At 50.4% G+C, this 12386-nt stretch overlaps 1 protein-coding gene across 7 annotated transcripts in view; it reads right to left on the reverse strand.

The window, feature by feature from the left end:
* MARK2 (microtubule affinity regulating kinase 2) overlaps positions 1–12386 on the reverse strand; it is a 58237-nt gene that overhangs the window by 29130 nt on the left and 16721 nt on the right. The window contains exon 1 of one of the 7 annotated variants that reach the window (XM_078433595.2): positions 4047–4070. The exons of the other annotated variants lie outside the window; for them this stretch is intronic. The gene's annotated coding sequence lies outside the window, so the exon portion shown is untranslated. Of the gene's footprint in view, positions 1–4046; positions 4071–12386 lie in introns of those variants that run through there. 7 annotated transcript variants of the gene reach the window in all.

Below are 12386 nucleotides of genomic sequence, written 5' to 3' on the forward strand. Positions count from 1 at the left end.
GCAGGGAAGAAAGGGTGCCTACCAAGGCAAACAGACCCTCCCCAACAAATCCCGAAGGGCGGCTCTATTGCCAACAGGCACGGTGGCCTAAACAAAGATCTGAAGATTGGGAGGCAAATGCCACCCAGGATACCTCCGATCGGACGAAGCTAGCCGGGCAGCAAGAGGCCACCGCTGCTCATTCTGTTGTTCTATCTAGTCCATGCACCCACCACAGACAAAGACCCCAAAGGCATAAGGGGGTTCCTACCAAGAGAAAACAAAAGGTATGAGGTCAGAATTGTCGAAATATCGAACCCCATCCAAAATACTTAGAACAATGCCTGGCATGTAACACATGCTCACGACATGCTCGCTATTATTACTATAATTCCACATGCTTTCTCAACTTACTCTGTCAGTTACCAGAAAAAGATAGGAGTTTTGGCTTTAACTTCTTTACCCAGTGTTCATCAAAAATGCTCTCTATCTCCAAAAAGAGATAGATCTTTCCGAACTGGCCCGGGAGAGCTCTTGAGATGAAGACCACGTTCTGGTCATCTGTTGGCACGGCCTGGACTTGGACTTGGGTTTTTCTGGCAGAGCCAGCGAAGGCTCCAGCAGCTAACTGTTTTATCCCTTCCATAAAAGGCCACTCTGCTCTCCCCTGGTAAGAAGCATATTCAACACACAGATCCCACCCTAGGAAGATCCAGAGTATATCCCACGATTCCCGAGGTATACGATGTCAGCAATGTTCCCCAAATTTTCCAGATACATGAACCTCTGCAAGTCAAGAGTCACAAGGAGAAAGGGGACAGATATTTAAGAAACAGACACAACTCACACACAGTGTGGCCAGAGTCCCTGCTACGCACTGAGGAGTGCTGCCTCTTCAGGAGTGAGGCGAGGGAGACCTGCACGGGGCGGGTGGGGGGTGGGGGGTGGGGGGCGGCCGCGGTGAAAATGCAGCTGCACCCCGGCTCCTGGGCGCCTCTGGCTCAGAGGCTCGGCGGCCTTCTGTGGTGGCCAGGCTCCCACCACCAGCTGTCCTTCGCACAACACAACAAAATCACTGTTTGGGAAGATGGGATTTTCGGTGCCGGGTTCTGTATCCATGAAGGAGCATGCATCTGTCTCAGGGGCAGCTTCCTGAAACAGCTGCGTGTCCGGGGGCCCCCCGCAGCCAGGATTTGAGATACAGGAGAAAGATAAATGAGACACCAGAAGTAGGAATTCAGGAACAGTAAAAGCAAGAAGGAACGAAACTGCTTCTCACTCTTGCCCCACGGGACTGGACTCTTCCTACTGCTCCCCACTAAGGAATCACACCCCCCACCCCCACTGACAGCAGTCTCTGCTCATCCATGGGGGATATACTCCAGGACCCCCAGTAGATGCCTGAAGCTACAGACAGTACCAAACCCTACATACAGCTGAGCCTTGAACTGCGCGGGTCCATTTATACACGGATTTTTTTCTGACACAGTACAGTATTTACTATGTATTTTTTCTTCTTTTGACTTATTTATCTTGAGAGAGACACAGTGTGTGCCCATGAAAGCACGCAGGTGCGCACCAGAGCACGCAGGTGCACACGTTGGGGGAGGGGGAGGGACAGAGGGAGAGGAAGAGAGAGAATCCCAAGCAGGCTCCTTGCTGCAAGGAACTCCAAACTCACGAACCCACAAGATCATGACCTGAACCGAAATCAAGAGCTGGACGCTTCACCGACTGAGACATCCGGGTGCCCTTTTCTTATGACTTTCTTAGTGACATTTTGTTTTCTCCAGTTTACTGTTAAGAATACACTTGGGGCGCCTGGGTGGCTCAGTTGGTTAAGCGTCCGACTTCGGCTCAGGTCACGATCTCGCTGTCGCTGAGTTTGAGCCCCGCGTCGGACTCTGTGCTGACAGCTCGAAGCCTGGAGCCTATTTCGGATTCTGTGTCTCCCTCTTTCTCTCTCCTCCCCCTCTCATGCTCTGTCTCTCTCTTCTCAAAATAAATAAATAAATAAATAAACGTTAAAAAAAAAAAAAAAAAGAATACACTATATTACATATAAAACATACAAAATATGGGTTAATCAACTGTTCATACGATCAGTAAGGTCAACAGTAGGCTGCAGGTAGTTAAGTTCTGGGAGAGTCAAAAAATTACATACAGATTTGACTCTGTGGGGGTCAGTAGTACCCTTAACACCTATGCTGTTGAAGGATCAACCATATACTGTGAATTTTCCTATACATGCACACCTATGGTAAGTTTGATTTATAAACTAAGCACAGTAAGAGGCTGACAACAATAACTAATCATAAAAAGAAACAATTTAAACAGTATACTGTAATAGAAGTCATGTGAATGTGCTCTCTCCAAATATCTTCCTGTGCTGTATTCCCCCTTCTTGTCAGGATGTGAGATGATACGATGCCTACGTGGTGAGACGAAATGAGGTGAAGGATGTAGACATTGTGACACAGGGTTAGGCTACTACTGACCTTCCGACGATAGGTCAGAAGATCATCTGCTTCTGGACCGAGGGTGACCAGGGGCTACTGAAACCGCAGAAAGCAAAACTGAGTAAGGGCGGGGGGGGGGGGGGGGACGGGGACACCACCCTACCTTCCCCGGCCAACCCAGGCGTCCTCCTGGCGTCTCCACCTCTTTACTGACAGCTCTGCTCTGCCACGTCAAGTGACCATGGTATCTAAAGCTGATGCTGGTTACCCCATGAGGAGATAACCAAGGTCATGTGAGTTGGCCCCACACACGTTCTGAAAACTGCACTTGTTTATAGGCAAGAGGATTAAAACGACCCGTCAGGGGAGGGAAGGGGGCAAACCCTGTACACAGGGCAAGCGAGCACTGGCAACACAGCGTAGAGGCCTCCCGCCAAGAAATCTTTTGCTCAAATATAAAGCAGAAATCTCTCACCAAACGCCAAACCAGCTAACTATGCCAAATGCCACTTATGATCCAGTGACCTTGAGACAGTACTCAATTTTTCCAACGTTCTTTACATGAAAGGTTAATGTTATTGGGGGGGTGGGCAGTGGGAGAGACTAGAGGGATGGACAACACGGGACCCCGGGAAGACCCCCACACTAAATTCATATCCAAGCAAAGCCTTTCTGGCCCGCCAAGAATTGTCTGAGGTATAGGGTTTGTGCACAGAGAGAGGTTTCGAAGGTAAATCTGGATTAAAAAAGCACTCAGTTTTCAGATGCCTAAAGCCCAATCAGAAGTCAAACCACCCAAACACAACTTCCTATGACCATTTCTTCCATTTCTGGCCCCACTCAAAGTCAGAATTTGAAGACAAATTAGGTACAGCTCCAGGGCAGAGGGGCTCAGGCAGCAGGGAGCCGGGGGACCATATTGGGATCATCCTCCGTAATCAGAGGGTCAACTTGACAATGATAGCACTAGCCGCAAGACACAGAAAGGAGGAGGGGAGAGCCGTCAGCACCTGAGCCTGTGGCTCCAGGCAGTCTAAACTCTGGACAGCAATGCTGCAGAGAAGCTCTGCGAAAGGAGATTCTCTCTCCCTTGCTCCTCTCCAAAGCCATTTGTCACAGCCCCTAAATAACCAATCCTCCCCTCTCGGCACGCCTGGACTACTCTGGTCCGGTCTCTGCCTCAGGCACTTGAGCCTCAGCAGCAAGAAGATGTTTCCATTTGGGAGAGCAGCTACCGTTCCTAACCTTGCGCTCACAATCGTGCCGAGGTCAGGGAAGATACACCCCTCCTACGAAAACTGAAGGTAGCTGTCCAGCTTAGGAACTAAGAAACCTGGCTCAGGGAAAAGAGGGATATTGTGCTGCAAGGGATTCCAAGAATAGCCTCCCCGAACCACCCATCAAGCTCTTCTGAGAGCTGGGGTGTTCAGAAGTGCTTTCCATTTCCCCATGTGTTAGATAAGGGGGTGGGCCTTGGGTAGACACACCCCTGGCTGGGTCACCATCTCCTCTTAAGGAGTCCTGGTCTCCCTAACCCCAGAGTGAGTCCACACCTGCCACAGAGAGCCGGCCGGAGATGGTAATGTGCTCTGGAGTTCACATACTCACACGTGCATCAATCTTTCTCCAGATAGCTGCCGTCATGTGGGGCGATGAGCCGGGCTCAGTCCCGCTCGGAGGCTGCTGGGAGCCTCTGAGCCGGTCACTCCAGTTTGCTTGGCAGTGTTGGGGGTGGGACGGGGAGGGGGGGGAGGGGGGGGAGGGGGAGGAGGGGGAGGAGGGGGAGGAGGGGGAAGAGGAGGGAGAGGAGGGAGAGGAGGGAGAGTATGATCCTCTGTTTTCAAGCCCCGCCCCTAAAACCAGGGAGGGAAGCAGCGGAGTTGCCCCCGCGGGCAGGCTCCAATCTCTGGGTACTACAGAGCCAACCAGCTGCAGAAGGAACTTTGGGGAACGTGCACAGCAAACACACTGGGAAAAGGAGGGGAAACCAACACGGGTAGAAGTGAATTGGTCTCCTGCCAAGAACTTTGAATGGTACTCCCATCAGAACTAGAACATAACAGGGGGTGGGCAGGTTCATGGTCCCTGGGGAAAGACAGGAGGGGAAACAGTAAAAGCCAGGTTGGCACTGGAACAAAACTCACTCCCTGGCAGGAGAGGGGACAGCCCAGCTGTCTGCAGGGCAGTGTCCATATGTGGTCAGAAGCAAAACGCTGCCCCATGACACCTTTGAGGCGGACAGCCCACCAAGCTCTAACCTTAGGTCAATTTTCACACGCTTCCCCGGCTGTGCCTTGAACCCTGCAGTCTGGAGCACGGCCATTTCTACAACTTTGTAAGTTAAGGTCTCCCACTCGAGCACTTGACGACAGGCAGAAAGGGAGTGGACTGTCCCTGGCTGCGTAGTACAAGCTGATCTGTGACCAAGGGTAGAGCAGAAGCCACGGATGACAGCCCCTCCCACAGGGAGGGAAGAGCTCCTCCTTCGCCGGAGCGGAGCACAAGGCTGCCACGGAGAGGTGCTGTTTAGCGACAGAAATAGGAGGCAGGAGGGACAACCACCAGGTACTTCCTCTTTCTCAACACTGGCCCACTGGCTGACGTAGGCAGCCTCAGGAAAGCCTGCAGAACCTCGGGTGGCAGCGATGGCCCGTGAGTCATTCCCCCCAAAGAAAAGGGAAATCGGTCCTGACCCCAGGGCCTGAAGAAGCTCCGAGTGTCCTTGGCCAGCCTGCTCCGAAGTCAAAGCCAGAGTCATCCCACCAGGGCTACAGCCTCAGCCTCCTCTCCACCCGCACCAGCACATAAAAACACCAGTCCAGTCTCTCCCTCTACAACATGGGGTGGGGGGAGCCAGCCGTAATCTCAGCAGGGCACCCAGCACTGGCAACAGGAAGTGACGGCTTCATTTTCAAAGTACCCCTTATACACACGTGACTAATAATTATATATCTGTGTGCACACGTATGTGTGTGTATACATGTGTGTAAAATGCCTACGTGTGTATACGTATGTATATACATACAACTGATTTTCAGACTAGACCCACACGGTTTCTGGATTTTTCCTTCGGCTGCATAATGAGCTGGCTGGCTCCCTTTCCCTACCTGCAGCTCCAGCCTGGCCCTCGTCCCTTCCTAGAGTCTCACTCGGGGCTCCAGCCAACGGTCTTCAAATGTAGAATGTTCTCTCAGACCTCCAGGCCTTTGCTACAGCCTCCCACCGCCTGGGACACTTTCCATCCATCATCCACTCCCATTCTTCTTCCTGGTCAGCCTCGGCTCAGACATCACTTCCAGAGCTTTCCCTGCTCCATGCCCCTGACTTCACAAGGTCCCTGTCACAGAACTTCAAGCCTCTTGGTGCAAGGACTTCACTGCTTGGGGAAGGGCCTACTTCACAACTCTTGGTGGCTGCCTTGTTCGGTTTCGCAAGGCTGAGAGAGCGGCCTGAGGGGGAAATTCCAGGACTGGGGTCATTTCTGTGTCCTCGGTGCCTAGGCGTACCCGGCACCTAACAGGCTCCCCGTAAATGCCTTCCTGACTCACGAGGAAAAGTCAGGGTCAGGGTCCTCCCGCTTTTTCCGGAGTCTCCTGACCTGATAGCTCTTAGCACACCTGGGCTCCAACCCGGGTCAGGACTATAATGCTGGTGCCCGTTGCTTTAAATCCGTTCCCTGCGGCCTTCTGGCACCTCTGTGGCCAAAGTCTCTGGCAGGATTTCAGAACTCATCTCCGGTGTGTGGAGCCGGGGCCTGCTGCCCTTCCACTTGTCCTTTCCCGGCCTCCCTTCCGCCAGGAGGTCTGCAGGTTGGCCCCTACACAGGCCTTCCACAGGAATGCCTCTGAAGCAGAAGCGACGCGGGTATACTGCCAAGGTCCCCGGGAGGGTGACCCTAGACGCGGCCCCCCGCAAACAAATGATATCACCCTGAGTGAGTCATTCACCCTCTTGGGATTTGTGTTCCCCCCACTTATAAAAGGAGGGTCTGCCCTGTGGAGGCCTGAGGGCTTTCGGTGCCTTCCAGCCCCATCCCTGAGACTGCAGCAGGAAGTGGGCACGGTCCGCACGTCCCGAAGACCACATCCTGACCTTGGCTTCTATCGGCTCAAGCTACCTCAGTCTGGCTCCGTAAGTCAACCTCATCTAATACGCCTTGGACACCAGGCTCATGCACTGGACAATGTCTCCTGCCTAGGGCTGAAAACAAATTCAAATTAACCCAGGTGACTCCCCCAGACTTAGAAACACAGTGTGCCCTAGGGAAGGACCCTCTCCCTCCCCCTAGACTTCATTTACCCACGGTTTACAAGCTCCTCAACCCTCCCAGCCTCTTTGCCTACCAGGAGCGTGGCTACAAGGCACAGGGAAAGGCACCATGACACAGAGTCTATTTCCAGCAGGCCCCGGGGCCCTGCACACTGGGTGTGAGCAGTGCCGAGGAGACACAATGCTGGTAGGTGTGTGGCACCCCCTTCCCCCACCCTGCGGCCCGATTCCCCAGTAGCCTGATTCCTCTGGGAGCTCCTGGGTGGGAGCTCCCCACCTGACTGCCAGGGCAGGCGACCCATGGGGAGAAACTGGCTTGGCAAAGCCCCCAGGCAGCGGTTTCAGCCTCCCAGCCCAGAGTAAGGGGAGGGGGAGGGGGGGCCAAGCAGACCGGTCGAGCAGGTCCAGATGCCACCACCCTGCGCGGCTGGGGCCTTGGGCAGGGGCTCCAAAACAGAAGATTCAGAAGTCAGGTGGAGATCCCACACTGAGTCACCAAGACCAGGGAACCAAGAAGAGAGGAGAAAACGGCCTTCCACCATGTCATCCTTGCCCTGCCCACATCGGTCCTGGAAAACACTGCCCCGGATGGCATAGCTCTTGGTCAGTTCAGAAAAGCAACTGATCTGCCCTGAGACGCTCAAAGACAAATCTGGGTTCTCATCATCACCAGGCGCTGAGGTGGCGTGAAATGAGTTCTTCCTGTGCCACGCTCCTGCGCTTTTCTCCCACTATAAATAACTCCAGCCTTCTGATACAGACCGCATGACCTGTCCAACTCTGGACAAGATCCCCAACACTCAGTGTACCTCTCTCTGTTCAACCATCCAAAAGAGGGAAGGATGAGGCCAACTGAACCAGAAGCCCCTATGTAGCCAGAGATGCTGTGTGTCAGAGGCAAGAACGGAGCTCCCCCAAAGCCAGGAGGGCCTGCTTCCTGGCTCTGGTCCCTGCTTCAGGAAGCCAGACAGGGTTTCCTCGGCAGCAGGTTCTCCCCATGCGCTTTCCTCTCTGGGTTCTTAACACAACCCAGTAACAGAGTTAACTTTTCTCCTCATCCCCTCGTCCCGAAAAAGTTGTTCTCTGTAGTCGTTATTACACCTACTAAGACACAAATGAAGACTTGTGACTTCCGTGTCCAAAAACCAGACAGAGAGAGGTCGGATTTACAGATCAGTACAGACACACGCTCCCAAGGGTAGCTGTAAGTAAATAATGCCCATTTTATAATTTTTCTGACTTTTTATTTCACAAGTAATTGAGCGGTGACCTTGCACGAAGCACTCCAAGACTCTGGGGGAAGAGGGTACACAGAAAAGGATAAAAACAGCTCAGACTTCAAAAGAGCTGATTATCTAGTAGGAGAGATAAAAAACACAAATCACAGTCCAAGGTGGGACCAAACCCAAGAACTAAAGTTAACAGTCCACCTAATCCCTCCAATTTACTAGAAGTCTGTGACTTTTGTTTTTGTTTTTTTCCTTCAGAAGAACCATGGGTGGAGAGATCTGAAGATCCCAGGTCTCACTTCTAGCGAGGCTCACGAGTTCTGCCAGGATGTATCTAAACCCTGGGGCTTCAGCGAATGGGGATGCACCCCCATTGAGTCAACTGTGGGGAGTCATGCGATGCTGGCATTCAGAGGAAGCCAACCTGGCGAGACTCACTGAAGAATAAACCATTCAGCCTCCCTGGTCTCCTCCCCATCTCGAAACTAGGGGCAGGCCTAACAGACAAGCAAAGGTGATGTGGGAAGAGAGCTTAAACATAAAGTCAAAAAAGCTGCTCAGGACTCAGGTCATGGAAATGAAGTCAGAATAAACCCCTAACAAAAGGACAAAAGAGGGTGCTCTTGGGGAAGACCTGGAAAGGATTCCTCGAGCTCTGCATCTAGAACCCCCGTGACAGTGCTGTGAACAGGGAGCACTTTAAATATTTTTCCTTTTATTTGTCAATTGTTGGTTGTCAAGCCTGATCTCCCCTCCCACTCAATCAGTGCTATAGCTCAATGCACGCTGATACTGTTTTCTTTTTAATGTTTATGTATTGATTTTGAGAGATAGAGAGCAAGTGAGCAGAGGAGGGGGGGGGGAAGGGAGAGAGGGAGAGAGGGAGACAGGGAGACAGGGAGGATCTCCAGCAGGCTCTGCACTGTCAGCATAGAGCCTGACATGGGGCTCGATCCCACAAACCATGAGATCATGACCTGAACCAAAATCAGAAGTCAGATACTTAACCAACTGAGCCACCCAGGTGTCCGGATGCCAGTTTTCAAATTGTATTCTCGCCTATCAGGCTCCCAGAGGTTTCAGAGCTCTTTAGGAAGATAATAGGGAGGAACAAATACTCATTCCTGAAAGTACTTGTAAAGAAATAAAATTTCCTAAGTGATGAATCACTGAATTCTACTCCTGAAGCCAATACTGCATTGTATGTCAACTAATTAAAATTTAAATAAAAATTAAAAGGAAAAAAGAAAAGAAAGAAAATTCCCTAGACAGAGAAAATTCTATGCCATCAAACAAACAAACCGACAAATAAACAAAAAACAGAAGTCAGTCATTTCAGGGCCTGGGGATAAAGATTAAGGCCCAAGTTCTCCTCCACTGCGGGGAAAAACAATTCTAAAGCCAGTTCTAACTTAAAAATGGGAAAAGCTGGTAAGAAGCTTGGTCCAAATCACCTCAAAAGAAAATCACTTCCTGAAATTAAAAAAAAAAAAAAAAAAAAAACAAAGTAGGTGAGGAGGAATGGGAATTGGTTTGTTTAAAACCTTTCCTGTATGAAAATTAAAAGAAAAAAATTTTTTTTTAAAAAAGGGCACCTGGGTGGCTCAGTCGGTTAAGCGTCCGACTTCGGCTCAGGTCACGATCTCAGTCCATGAGTTGGAGACCCGCGTGGGGCTCTGGGCTGACAGCTTGGAGCCCGGAGCCTGCTTCAGATTCTGTGCCTCCCTCTCTCTCTGCCCCTCCCCTGCTCATGCTCTGTCTCTGTCTCAAAAATAAATAAAAAACATTAAACAAAATTTTTTTTAAACCTTTCCTGTATAGTAGACAGCAGATTAGCTACACAGGACTCTCCCGGAATGGTTCACCATGAAGAATATTATTATGTGGGCATTCTGGATGTGAAACCGGGAGCTCAGCACCTACACATTTATTACTGAGCAAACCCTCACACCAGTCATGACTACGGTGTGCCATCAGTGTCTGACATTTGTCATCAGGGTGGGTTAACAGTGCAGACTTGGCAGTTGGCCCTGTCGGCTGTTTCACAAGCAGTTTCTGTGGTTTCAAGGAAGGCAGGGTGTTTGCTTTTAGACGCTATCTTAAAAATATATTTCAGAATAGAGTTCAACCATTCCAAGACAGGAGGGAAGGAAAAGCAAACCAAATAAAGGAATCTGGTTCTACCCAGCAGAAAGGGAGCATGCCGGAGATACAGGGGAGGAAAAGACATATTCCCCACGTGCCCCAAAATGGCAAGAAAAGCCAACTTAGTGCTTACTACCAGGTTAGAAAATAGGGACATAGAAATGGCACTAAACACGCGAGATTCATAAAGGGAAATCCCTTCTCAGGACTTCATCTCTCCAAAATAAACTTACCTAGCTCAAATCTATTTGTTTATTTAAAAACAAAACGAAACCCAACCACCCTAACGTTCCGCATCAATGCAAAGGACTGTCATCTAATCAATTAGCAGCCACACCTCTCTGCCAGTGTGATGTGGTAATTAAGGTAGAGATTTTTCTTCCTGGGAATACAAGTATAGAAAGGCCGAGCCCCTATGGACCTAACCCATTACGACAGCTTTTCTATTAGCAAGAAAACACTGCCATGCACTCTCTAAAGAATACCTACCTGTGTGTGAACAGCAGCTACCTCTGCTGAGAGATAAAAATGTGTTGGAGATGGGATGTGGGGAGGGGGAGACCACTCCTAAGAAAGCTGACAGGCTTTGCTTCTTGAAGTCATTTACGTGGACCTTGGTTTTACCCCGTAACAAAAGAAAGTAATTTAGAAATGGCACGCAACCGTGGTCTTGGAGAAGCGAATGAGGTCTGAACACAAATACACTCCTGGTCGGACTCCCTCTCTTTCTCTGCTAGGGCGGCAAGAGGGGCACAAGTGGGTAAGGACAGCAGCGGCCACTTTACTCACCCCACGCTGGCATCTTAAAATAGCCTTAAAATTTCAGCACTTTGCTAAGAAACCTCAAAACGTCTGACAGGCACTACTGTTAAAAGAAAAGGCACTGCTGTCCGGGGGAGACAAGCAAGTGAATCAAACCATAAACGCATAAACTCAAGCGAACTAAATTCCACAGAGGGGCACAGAGCAGTCGCTCTAAGAACCAGCACAGGTCCCGGAGATCCAGAAGCAGAGCTGTGGGCACTAGCCTCAGGAGAGAGGAGGGAGCCAGACGAAGACCGAACAAAAGCAAACAGGAAGCAGTGGCATATAAAACAAGCAGTGGGATAAAGAGGCACAGCAGGACTGCCAGAGCTCAGCTCCCAGGATTGCACTGGCACGTCCCAAATGCACACAGCGGCCTGGTACTACCAGCTACGGTGCTCGGTGCCCTTGGCAGTCAAGGCTAAAAGCGAGTGGCTCCGGGCCTCTGTGTAAGTGGCACGTAAACGGTTGTAAAGGGAGAACGTTATTTTCGCGATAAAACGTACACGGTTAATATCCATGCACAACAGCTTTTTTCTTTCTGGGGGGAGCAGGGGTGTGGGAGCGCATACAAAGAGCATTCTGGGATCCCAGCATTTCATGGGTGCTACAGAGTAGGGCAGTCAAATCTAGGAATCAAAGCCGTCCCATGCTACGAGCTCAGTACTTACTTGTTAGTTACTCATTTTAGGTCTCAGAATTCTGGCTTTTCTAAAAACGGTTCTTGAAATTCCGGAAGATGAGAAGAGATAAAGAGGGCAATCAGAAGCGAGGGTTAAACAATAAAGTTTTTAAAAAAGTTTCCCATAGCTCTTGTACGCCAGGGGAGGTGAGCCTGGCCAGCTGCGTCTGTACCCCTAGGGCCACGAAGGGCAGGAAGAAACAACTAACTCTTAAGCCGGCCCCATGCTGACTAGGAGCGAATCCTAAGGTATCTATCTATCTCCTACCGCCTGGACACGGCTGAAAACAGAACCAAAGGATTTGCCACAGTTAAGAAAGTCTTGCTCTGACACTGATGCCCTCTGGACCACTTGGGTTTGTAACAGACAAGCTATTCAACATTTCTGGGCCTCTATTTCCTCACCTCTATTTCCTCTATTTCCTCACTAAGACCCACCATCTCACAAAGACTAAATGAGTTAATCAATGTAAAACAGTTAAACGAGCGTCTGGGACAAAGTGTTCAATACGTACAGGCTATTATCATGTCTACAGCTAACGACGCCAGCCTCAGAGCAGACCGTGCCCCGTGAGTGACAACGGGCAGGGGTGGTCGACCCTTCAAGTACTCAGTCCATTCCCTTTGAGAGTTCCCCAACCACTTGGAAGACTAATGTACTAGAGGGCCGTCCAAGAGGCACCGTTACTGAGTCGCTGCCTTAGCTAATAGAGTGAACAAATCTCCTTTGAAAGCAAAAGTCTATCTTCTATACAGACCAGTGGCGAAGAGAGAGAGAAAAGCACATCAAGTTCAATTCTGGAATTGGAATGAAAGCCA

This window comes from Panthera onca, chromosome D1 (genome assembly GCF_046562875.1).
Source record: "Panthera onca isolate mPanOnc1 chromosome D1, mPanOnc1 haplotype 2, whole genome shotgun sequence".
In the NCBI taxonomy this organism is placed as follows: domain Eukaryota; kingdom Metazoa; phylum Chordata; class Mammalia; order Carnivora; family Felidae; genus Panthera; species Panthera onca.